This window comes from Thalia democratica, unplaced genomic scaffold (assembly GCF_965202585.1).
Source record: "Thalia democratica unplaced genomic scaffold, ktThaDemo2.hap1.1 HAP1_SCAFFOLD_1972, whole genome shotgun sequence".
In the NCBI taxonomy this organism is placed as follows: Eukaryota; Metazoa; Chordata; class Thaliacea; order Salpida; family Salpidae; genus Thalia; species Thalia democratica.
In genome coordinates this window covers 5,001-16,249 of record NW_028140762.1, presented here as the reverse complement: position 1 = coordinate 16,249, position 11,249 = coordinate 5,001, and the positions used below count along the sequence as shown (strand labels likewise).

The following is an 11,249-nucleotide window of genomic DNA, read 5'->3' as shown; positions in this document are numbered from 1 at the left end:
ACTGAACGCCTCTAAGTCAGAATCCCGCCTAGAAGCGACGATGCATTCGTGCCTCGCCCTCGATAGACAAAGCTAGACGGCCGTTGGGTCGTCACCGCGTCTAGTACCGACCTTCATGGGTGCGACAAGCGTCGCCCTGAGTTAGTGTCAGCTCCCTCGTCGAAAGGCGAGGTGCTAAATCATTTGCAAACGACCTAGTTGAAGATCGGGGTGTTGTGATCGTTAGAGCAGTTTTCCGCTGCGATTCGTTGAGAGTAAGCCTTTGATCTACGATTTGTCCTTTCATCTGAAGTCGTCAGACTGAAGAAAAAGGGCCTGAGCGACGCTCGCCGAAAGGCGGGTGTTGCTCTTTTTTTTTCGCATTTTTTTTCGCGGATTTTTTACATCTTGAGAAAAAAAATTTTGGCGACGACCGTCTTTGTTGATGGTCGTCGCCTTTTTTTCGTTCAATTTATTCATTTTATTTTTAGGCGACGACCATCTTAGTTGATGGTCGTCGCCTTTTATCTTTCAATTTTTTCAATACGTTGTTCATGGCGACGACCATCTTAGTTGATGGTCGTCGCTTTTTTTTATTTCAACTTACTTTCTTTATACTTTAGAGACATTTAAAGGTGATTTTGTACCGTATTCACTGTGCATTCATCCCCCAATTAAATGACTAATGCGAGTGGTCGTCACAAGCTCTTCGAAGTCTTCGTTTGTTTATTAAAAAAACGGATACTAAGAAGGCATCGCTTCTCGGCTCATTGAGCTAAGATCAAGTGTAGTATCTGTTCTTCGAAGTTTGATCGCTTCGAGAAGGACCACGCGTCCTTCCCATGATCAAACGACTTTTTGTCAACCGACGTGCAGTTCAGACAATTTATTGTCCTGCTCGTCAAGAGTCGGTCCGGTATTGCAGTACCTCCGGAATCGGCTCGCCTCCCCTCTGGGGGAGTTTGTATACATTTATTCACAACCTGTAGCATGGTAAAGCCCATAGAAAAAGCCTTGGCAACCGTTGCTAATCACTCTGGCTTCAGTTCAGTACACGAATGAATCTTTCGCCTTTTACTAAAGATTTCCGTGGACAGGAGCAATTTCAATGAGTCTTAACAGACTTTTTTTCGGCTGTCGACAGTCTTCTGACATCGGCAGCTTGCATACTATTTATCATACAAAAACATGGCTCAAGAAGAATTATTTTCCGGTTTTTCTTAGCTTCCAATTATGTGACAAAGAAAATTTCATAAAGAATTTTCGTAGGTTTTTTCACAGAATATGTTATTTTCATTTTAGTTGATGTTTTTATTTCATGTTTTATTTTCTAATGTACTTATTGGGTGCTGAAAGAGCCATAAAAACCTCATAATCGAACAATTTACTAAAAAATTATTAATATTGAAAGATTTAAATTTCGAAATAACCTACCTACGGTTAATCTACACGCGTTTAGAAGCCGTAAAAAAATATTTTCGACTTTGTAATGGACCAAACAAAAAATATAGAAAAAATTATCGAAAAAAAAAATCTTTTAAAACTTACCTTACGTTAGTCCTTATGCGTTGCGAAGCTCAAAAAAAATATTTTCGACATTATAATAGAACAAACAAAGAAAATAGAAAAATTTTCCAAAAAAATAAAAAGTCGAAATTCGAAAAAAGAAGAAAAGTGGTCCTTTTCTAGGAGTTTTTTATTCCCAAAAAATGGGTTGATGTCCCCGTAACCCCTAAAAAAAGGGGGTCGAAATAACATTTTTTCATCATGCTTCAAATGGGCTGAAAAATTTTTTACGGGGTCTCTGGACCAAACAAAAACGATCTGTCGAGTCAGAATTCCGAAAATCGAAAATTCCCGAAATTTCTGTACTTAAAAGGCGGGGCGCCCACTATCGACAAAAGTGTGCCAAAACCCACAAACGTTGTGTTACGCGCGCTAAGATAAACACAAGCCTGATTGCTGAAAATGTATTCTATTTGAATAAGGTAAGTATCAACATCAAGGAAGCAATTCCTTTATTATAAACTCATACTCTGATATGCGCTAATATTGCTCGTGAATTGTTATTTAGTTTAAAAATATAATTTATATTACTTTTATTTTATTTTAATTCTATATAATAACTATTTTATATTTTTATTAAAAATTTTCTTGTTCAGTTTCTAAGCAACCACAGTTACGTTTATATGTTTAATTCTATTGTATTCTATATTTATCGATAATTTAATAAATGTTTTAAAAGACTATTCTGGTTTTCCACGCTCTCTTCAAAAATGTGAGTTCTTTTAATTCTTCCACTTAATTATTCATTTTAAAGTAAAACAACTAGTTATACATATTATTATATTATAATGTATGTGTATTAGATACTATTATTTTATAACATAAACATAGATGAGTTATTAAATTAAACGTCAAATATTTTATTACCTAAAATTAAGTTAATCGTAAAATCTGATGTAGTATGAGATATTCTTTAGAAACTAACTATAAATATTCTTGAAGTAAAACAAAACCATCTATAAATAGAACAATGAGAAATAGTAAAACAAACTAAACACAACATGTTTATTTTAACATTGTTTTTTATTTAGTTTAATCACTTAATAAACTTTACTTCTAATCATAGTATTTAATATAGAATATAGTTAACAATCTTTTAAACAAAGTCTTAAATAAAGTTACAGGGAGTAATTGTAATTAAAACACCAAAAAAAAGGTTTTAATAAAAAAAATACTTACATCAAGTTAAAATTTTATAAGGATTAATTTTAAAATATCAAATTGATTGTAAATCAAGTGCAAATAGGTTTTTTAAACAAACCGAAGGGTTTATAAAGGCTTGTAAACGCTTTCAAACGCCTACGACCATACCACACTGAGCACACCCCATCTCGTCCGATCTGGGAAGTTAAGCAGTGTCGGGCGTGGTTAGTACTTAGATGGGTGACCGCTTGGGAATACCACGTGCCGTAGGCTTTTGCTTTTTGAATTCATCTTTTTTGTACTATTTTTCTTTCTGACCTATTTATACTTATTACTCGTTTATTTACATTTCTTTAACGCTTAAAAGAAAAGTAAATTCTAGTTATTAGCAAATAAAAACGTAAGCCAATCAGATAACGTTATTTGCTGTTTAAACCAATTAGAGCGCTAAAAAAGTGGTTTGACCAGTTTGAGATATCGAAAAAATAATGGCACCATCTTGTAGAGTACAATTTTCTGAGTTAAAATTAATACAATTAGTCTTTTATACTAAAACTTAAAAGTTTTTTTGTCCAAAAACAAATAAAAGCGTGGCTACTTGAAAAATCAAACGAAAATAAATTTTGCACTTTTGTATTGTGAGTCATAATAAGTTATTTACTGTTACCAACAGATACTAGCAAAAGCTTTTTAAAGTTTTGTATTAACTTAATGTATTTGTAATTACTTTTACTTAATAGAAACTATTGAATTACGTTTACTTAGTTTACTTTTGTATGTGTATTAAATATATAGCAATTTTGCTTGAACTTAAATAAAGATTATTAAACTATTAAAAGAAAACTATCAAAGTTTACTAACTCAAAAGCTAAATCTTAGTTATATTGTTATAAACATTTATGTTGTAATTTACTAATAACTAAATGAGTTTATTTCAAACAAAAAGAATTAAATAATGTTATGTTATGTCAAGCCTACTATATGAGGTATATAGGTATATAAGGTATACAAGCTTATGTTTGAAAGTTATAATAATTAAAATAAAAATAAATATTTAGTTGGTAAAATTTGTATTTAATATGCTTTGAAATTAGAGTTAGTATAGATGTTTTTTTTTAAATATAATAAATATAAGTATTTAGTTACTAATAATAAACTAAAATACCAATTTTGTAGTTATTACAAAAAAAAAAACTTATCTTACTTAAAGTTCACTGTAATTGAAACATTATACAAAAGCTTTATAATTATAAGCTTTGAATAATTCTATTTGAATAAATAATAGATTCATAACTATATTCATGTTTGCATATTTAAATTATAAAAAGTTAGTGTTTTGTGTATTGACTTTATGATTATTTTATTTTAGTAACTGTTAGTTTTATACTTTAATAAAAGAAATATGGTTAACAAGTAAGTTAAAAATGAAAGAAGCATAAAAAAACACACTAATTAACTGCTTATTCAATAGTTTGATTATTTAATTATTTTTCTGTTATATAGTTTAATCGTATTGTATAAAAAATACAGAGGTTTAAAGTAAGTTTGAATAAAAATAAAACAAAACATATAATATAAGCATTAGTTAAAATACATAGTTTTTTTTTCTAAAAAAATTTAATTCTTTAATAATAAGTAGTAATTTAAATAAAAAATAATACAAGTAAAGTTATACAATATATATACTATAGTTTGTCAAACTAGGCAAACACTACTAGGCAAAAAACAAACTAGGCAAAAAACCTACAAAGTAGGCCACCACTACAATCCTATGTTCCAACTGGAAATTCAATGAGATCGTTACTGTACTTGTGATGAACGTTGATAATCCCCAAGATTGTAAGTCGAAGGCCTTACCCAACCTAACCAGCGCACTGGTTTTCTTACAACTGAATTAATCAACATTTATTATTGAATATAATCATTATTGATAGATAGAGGAATGTTGACAATCAACAACAGATTGTAGGTCAAAGGCATTACTCGACCCAAGTACCCACAACCTAGATTGAACAACATTTATTAGATAGATTTGTTTAATGATAGATAGAGGAATATTGTCAATCCACAACAGATTGTAAGTCAAAGGCATTACTCGACCCAAGTACCCACAACCTAGATTGAACAACATTTGTTAGATAGATTAGTTAGATAGATAAATAGTACAGTATAATCTCAAAGAATTTGAAGCCCGAACATTGAACGATAGTGGTGTTTCGTGACGACTAGCGGGATTCGATCTTACAACCTTCTGCTTATGAGTCAGCTGATAAGACCACTGACCCACCGCGCCACGACAAAGATAAAGAAATATTTTGCTATATAAATAGGTTGATTTTTATAATTTTGTTATACAGTGTCAATTACAGTGAACTTCAAGTAAGATATACAACAGTATATATATTTCCGAGTCTGACTTTGAGTACTTTTTATATATTATTAACAAGATTTTTTAGGAGTAATATCTGTTTAGTTCTTTAATATATCTTTAAAATAATAATATTTTTTAAGGTGTTTAAAACTTTTAGAAGCTGTATGTAATGTCTTTTAGTTTAATAGTTCTTTTAAATTAGTAAAAAAAATAAACATGGTTGAGTTATCAAATTAAACAAAATAGAACGTCAAGTATTTAATTACTAAAATTAATTTAATTAAAAAAAAATCTCAGGTAATCTAAAATGTCAGGAATTATTTAAAAATAAATATAAATTTAAAACTTATTATATTGAAAAGATTGATGAATAATACTCTTGAATGTATGCAATGTTTGTATTTGTAATGCAATAACATAAATGGATAGATCAATGACAAATTGTAAACATATTGTATTATTTTATTTTACGATTTTTTTTATTTATTTAATAATTCAATAAACTTTACTTCTACTTTTCCTGGTCTTAGGTAATTTATAGATAACAATTATTTAAACAAACACTTTTGTACAGTTACAATACAGTTTTAGTACAGTTTGGGAGTAACTGTTGATTAAAAAAACAAAAAAAAAGTTAATTCAGGTTAAAATTTTATAAGGAATAATTTTAAAATATCAAATTGATTGTAAATCAAGTGCAAATAGGTTTTTTAAATAAACCGAAGGGTTTATAAAGGCTTGTAAACGCCTTCAAACGCCTACGACCATACCACACTGAGTACACCCCATCTCGTCCGATCTGGGAAGTTAAGCAGTGTCGGGCGTGGTTAGTACTTAGATGGGTGACCGCTTGGGAATACCACGTGCCGTAGGCCTTTGCTTTTTGAATTCATCTTTTTTGTACTATTTTTCTTTCTGACCTATTTATACTTATTACTCGTTTATTTACATTTCTTTAACGCTTAAAAGAAAAGAAAATTCTAGTTATTAGCAAACAAAAACCTTAGCCAATCAGATAACGTTATTTGCTGTTTGCTTATTTGCTGTTTAAACCAATTAGAGCGCTAAAAAAGTGGTTTGACCAGTTTGAGATATCGAAAAAATAATGGCACCATCTTGTAGAGTACAATTTTCTGAGTTAAAATTAATACAACTAGTCTTTTATACTAAAACTTTAAAGTCTTTTTGTCCAAAAACAAATAAAAGCGTGGCTACTTGAAAAATCAAACGAAAATAAATTTTGCACTTTTGTATTGTGAGTCATAATAAGTTATTTACTGTTACCAACAGATACTAGCAAAAGCTTTTTAAAGTTTTGTATTAACTTAATGTATTTGTACTTAGTTTAAATTAATAGAGTTTATTTGGTTTACTTTATTATGTGTATTGAATGTGCTAGTATCTAAAAATAAATACAACTAAAACAAAACAAACAAGGAGAGTACTTGAATAGAACCAACACAATTTACAGACCAGTTGTGTACTAAATTTAAAGAAATTCTGAATAGTGAATATGCAATTATTATTATAAGTTCAAAGTTCACTTTAATTTAAATTAATGTATTTTGTAAATTGGTTTTATTTAATACGATAGTAGTGAATTACTTTATTTAATTTACTTTAGTATGTGTTGTATAACTTTATTTAAACCAGAAGCAAAACGGGATTATACTTTCAATAAACTACACAATTTACAGACCAGTTGTGTACTAAATAAAAAGCTATTGTGAATGGTGAATATGCAATTATTATTATAAGTTTATAAGTTCACAGTTTACAAAAGCTTTAGAATTTAGTTACTATTTTGTTCATATTTGCATATCTAATTTATGAAAAGTTAGTGTTATGTGTATTGGCTTTTTAATTTCTTTATTTGTAGAACTGTTAGTTTTATATTCTAAAGAAACATTTTTAAATAAATATGTTTAACAAGTAACTTAAAAATGGAAGAAATATATTGTATATATTGAACTATTTATATTTATTCTAGCTATTTGCTTAGTGTATTTATTAATGTGATTATTTTATTTTGTTGTTTGTCTTATAGTTTAATCGTATTGTGTTGAAATATATATATAACAAATACAGAGGTTTAAAGTAAGTTTAAATGAAAATAAAATAAGACATATAGTTGAAATATAAGTTTAAAAAAATAGTTTTTTTTTTTTTTTTTTCTTTGTTTGTTTGATTGTTTGTTTATTATATAATCGCGACGTGTCATTTTATTACTTTTAAGCATACTAAATATAATAATAGGTATAGTTATAGGAAAAATTCAATTAGTTTCTAATGTAATAAAAAAGTTTATTTCCACAAATAAATAAATACCTGAAAAATCAAATGAAAAATAAATTTCGCACTCCTGTATTGTGAGTCATAATAGGTTATTTACTGTTACCAACAGATACTAGCGAAGGCTTTTTAAAGTTCTATGTTAATTCAATGTATTTGTACTTAGTTTTATTAAAATGACAGTATTGATGGTTACGTTTATTAAGTATGTTTATTTAACGTTATGTAACTCAAGTAAAACCAGAAGCAAATAAGGAGACTACTTTCAATAAACTACACAATTTACATACCAATTGTATACTAAACTTAAAGCTATTCTATTTTATTCTTGATAGTTATTTTAAAGTTATTAAATTATACAAATGTATTTTGTAAAGTAGTTTTATAAAGTTACTATAGTTTATTTAACTTACTATAGTATGTGTTATATAATTTTAATTAAACCAGAAGCAAAAAGGGAGACTACTTTAAATAAACTACACCATTTATTGTTATATATAACTCTAATAAAACCAGAAGCAAAAAGGGAGACTACTTTAAATGAACTACACAAATTAAAAATATATTATTATTTATAAATCAATCGTGTTGTGTTTCAAAATACATTTTTCAAATAATGTTTTACAAGTATTTATCAGTTATTTAGTTTTCTTTTTATAGTTTAGCCGTATTGTTTTATTTATTTGTTATTATTTTTATTTAATTGTTTGCTTATTATATTTATCGCCATGTGCTTAAAAAATAAAACAACTATAAAGGTTAAAAAAGTAAGTTTAAATAAAAATAAAATGAAACATACAAAATAAGCTTATGATTTTTTATTATTATTATTATTATTATTATTATTTTTATTTTATTGTTTGTTTATTATATCTATCGCCATGTGCTTAAAAAATAAAACAACTATAAAGGTTAAAAAAGTAAGTTTAAATAAAAATAAAATGAAACATACAAAATAAGCTTATGATTTTTTATTATTATTATTATTATTATTATTATTTTTATTTCATTGTTTGTTTATTATATCTATCGCGATGTGCTTAAAAAATAAAACAACTATAAAGGTTTAAAAAGTAAGTTTAAATAAAGATAAAATGAAACATATAAAATAAGCTTATGTTTGATTTTTTTATTTTACTTTTATTAAATTGTTTGCTTATTATATTTATCGCGATGTGCTTAAAAGAATAGAACAAATACAAAGGTTTAAATTGTAAGTTTTAAATAAAATAAAATGAAACATACAAAATAAGCTTATGATTTTTTATTATTATTATTATTATTATTATTATTATTTTTATTTCATTGTTTGTTTATTATATCTATCGCGATGTGCTTAAAAAATAAAACAACTATAAAGGTTTAAAAAGTAAGTTTAAATAAAGATAAAATGTAACATATAAAATAAGCTTATGTTTGATTTTTTTATTTTATTTTCATTTAATTGTTTGTTTATTATATTTATCGCAATCTGCTTAAAAAAATAAAACGAGTATTAAGGTTTGAAAAGTAAGTTTAAATAAAAATAAAATAAAAATATAAAATAAGCTTATGTTTTTTTTTTTTTTTTTTTTATTATTATTATTTTTATTCAATTTTTTGTTTATTATATTTATCGCAATGTGCTTAAAACGATAAAACAAATATAAAGATTTAAAAAGTACGCTTAAATAAAAAATAATACAAATAAAGTTTATTTATAATAAATATATATATATTTAAAACATTAAAAAAAGTAGTTTATACATATTTTTTTTTATTTATTTCTTTTAAACATATTAAATAAAGTATAAAAAAGTATTAAAACATTTAAACGTAGCATAAATAAGCTTAAAACATTAAAATAATCGAAAAGAAACAAAGAAATTGAAAAAAATCGGAAAAAATCGGCAAAAAAAGTTCAACAGCAACATTTGAGCATCATACACGTATGCATTACTTTACACTAGTGAGAGAGACGTGTTTGTGCGTTCGGTCGACTTGACGAGAAAGCGGGCTTAAAGCATTACTGTTTAGCACCCGAGGCGCGGCTATTGCAGCGGCGGCGAACGTGCTATGTAAACGCATTGGAGCAGCGTATGAAAAACTACAAGCGTCCAGCGGCGGTAGGCTTATAGCTTTGCGAAGTCGTCGAGACGAGTAGCCGACGCAGGCAGGCACGGCTCGAGGCGGGTAACTGCAGCAGACAGATGGCGTGTTGCTGCTGACGAGTTAACCGGCAGAAGGCAAACGGTTGGTCGGGAGAAAGAACAGTCAGTTGTATAGCTGCATGCTGCAGTCGACGCGGGCTGGCGCTTTAAACAGCAAAAGGCCGGCGCCGACTTTCAGTAACGTTCGCAAGGCTTTTAAGCCGAGTGATAGAAAAGGTCTGTATTTATACAGTAAAAACGCTCAGTCGAGCAACGGGTTTAAACGCCCTCGGATAGTTATCTGGTTGATCCTGCCAGTAGTCATATGCTTGTCTCAAAGATTAAGCCATGCAAGTGTAAGTACGAGCTCACGTACAGTGAAACTGCGAATGGCTCATTAAATCAGTTATGGTTCATTTGATTGTACGCTTTTACATGGATAACTGTGGCAATTCTAGAGCTAATACATGCGTAAAGCGCCGAACTGACGTGAGGCGCGCATTTATCAGACCAAAACTAACCGGCTTTCGGGTCGTTACAATGGTGACTCTGGATAAGCTTGCGGATCGCACGGCCTAGTGCTGGCGACATCTCATTAAAGCAACTGCCCTATCAACTATCGTCGGTACGGTATCGGCCTACCGAGGTTGTAACGGGTGACGGAGAATCAGGGTTCGATTCCGGAGAGGGAGCCTGAGAAACGGCTACCACATCCAAGGAAGGCAGCAGGCGCGCAAATTACCCATTCCCGGCTCGGGGAGGTAGTGACGAAAAATAACAATGCAGACCTCGTACGAGGTCCTGCAATTGGAATGAGTACACTTTAAACTTTTTAACGAGTATCCATTGGAGGGCAAGTCTGGTGCCAGCAGCCGCGGTAATTCCAGCTCCAAAAGTGTATATTTAAGTTGTTGCGGTTGAAAAGCTCGTAGTTGGATATAGGGACGGCGAGGTTGGTCGGTCGAAAGGCTAGCACTGGCCTTGTTGTTCTTGTTGGTCGGTGCCTTCGCGGTGCTCTTAACTGAGTGTTGCGGTGGTCCGGCAAGTTTACCTTGAAAAAATTAGAGTGTTCAAAGCAGGCTTTACGCTTGTATAATGTTGCATGGAATAATGGAATAGGACCTCGGTTCTATTTTGTTGGTTTTCGGAGCACGAGGTAATGATTAATAGGAACGGACGGGGGCATCCGTACTGTGCCGTTAGAGGTGAAATTCTTGGATCGGCGCAAGACGAACGACTGCGAAAGCATTTGCCAAGAATGTTTTCTTTAATCAAGAGCGAAAGTCAGAGGTTCGAAGACGATCAGATACCGTCCTAGTTCTGACCTTAAACGATGCCGACTAGCGATCGGGCAGTGTCGAACTTAAGAACTGTCCGGCAGCTTCCGGGAAACCAAAGTCTTTGGGTTCCGGGGGAAGTATGGTTGCAAAGCTGAAACTTAAAGGAATTGACGGAAGGGCACCACCAGGAGTGGAGCCTGCGGCTTAATTTGACTCAACACGGGAAATCTCACCCGGCCCGGACACAGCGAGGATTGACAGATTGAGAGCTCTTTCTTGATTCTGTGGGTGGTGGTGCATGGCCGTTCTTAGTTGGTGGAGCGATTTGTCTGGTTAATTCCGATAACGAACGAGACTCTTACTTGCTAAATAGCTGCTCGACCCATTGGGTCGGAGACAACTTCTTAGAGGGACTAGTGGCGTTTAGCCACACGAGATTGAGCAATAACAGGTCTGTGATGCCCTTAGATGTTCGGGGCCGCACGCGCG

The 11,249-nt window shown here is 30.6% G+C and overlaps 5 non-coding genes across 5 annotated transcripts in view; all 5 read left to right on the top strand.

The window, feature by feature from the left end:
- Positions 1–733: 733 nt before the first annotated feature.
- Positions 734–929, top strand: LOC145849033 (U2 spliceosomal RNA). Its single transcript, XR_014372285.1, has one exon. It is a non-coding gene; the product is annotated as a U2 spliceosomal RNA (small nuclear RNA).
- Positions 930–1,010: 81 nt separating this feature from the next.
- On the top strand, positions 1,011–1,125 carry LOC145849034 (U5 spliceosomal RNA). The gene has a single exon (XR_014372286.1). It is a non-coding gene; the product is annotated as a U5 spliceosomal RNA (small nuclear RNA).
- Positions 1,126–2,842: 1,717 nt separating this feature from the next.
- On the top strand, positions 2,843–2,961 carry LOC145849030 (5S ribosomal RNA). The gene has a single exon (XR_014372283.1). It is a non-coding gene; the product is annotated as a 5S ribosomal RNA (ribosomal RNA).
- A 2,854-nt stretch (positions 2,962–5,815) lies between these two features.
- On the top strand, positions 5,816–5,934 carry LOC145849027 (5S ribosomal RNA). The gene has a single exon (XR_014372280.1). It is a non-coding gene; the product is annotated as a 5S ribosomal RNA (ribosomal RNA).
- A 3,844-nt stretch (positions 5,935–9,778) lies between these two features.
- Positions 9,779–11,249, top strand: part of LOC145849028 (small subunit ribosomal RNA) — a 1,808-nt gene continuing 337 nt past the window's right edge. The window contains exon 1 of the ribosomal RNA XR_014372281.1: positions 9,779–11,249. This exon is cut by the window's right edge and continues 337 nt beyond it. This is a non-coding gene — a ribosomal RNA (small subunit ribosomal RNA).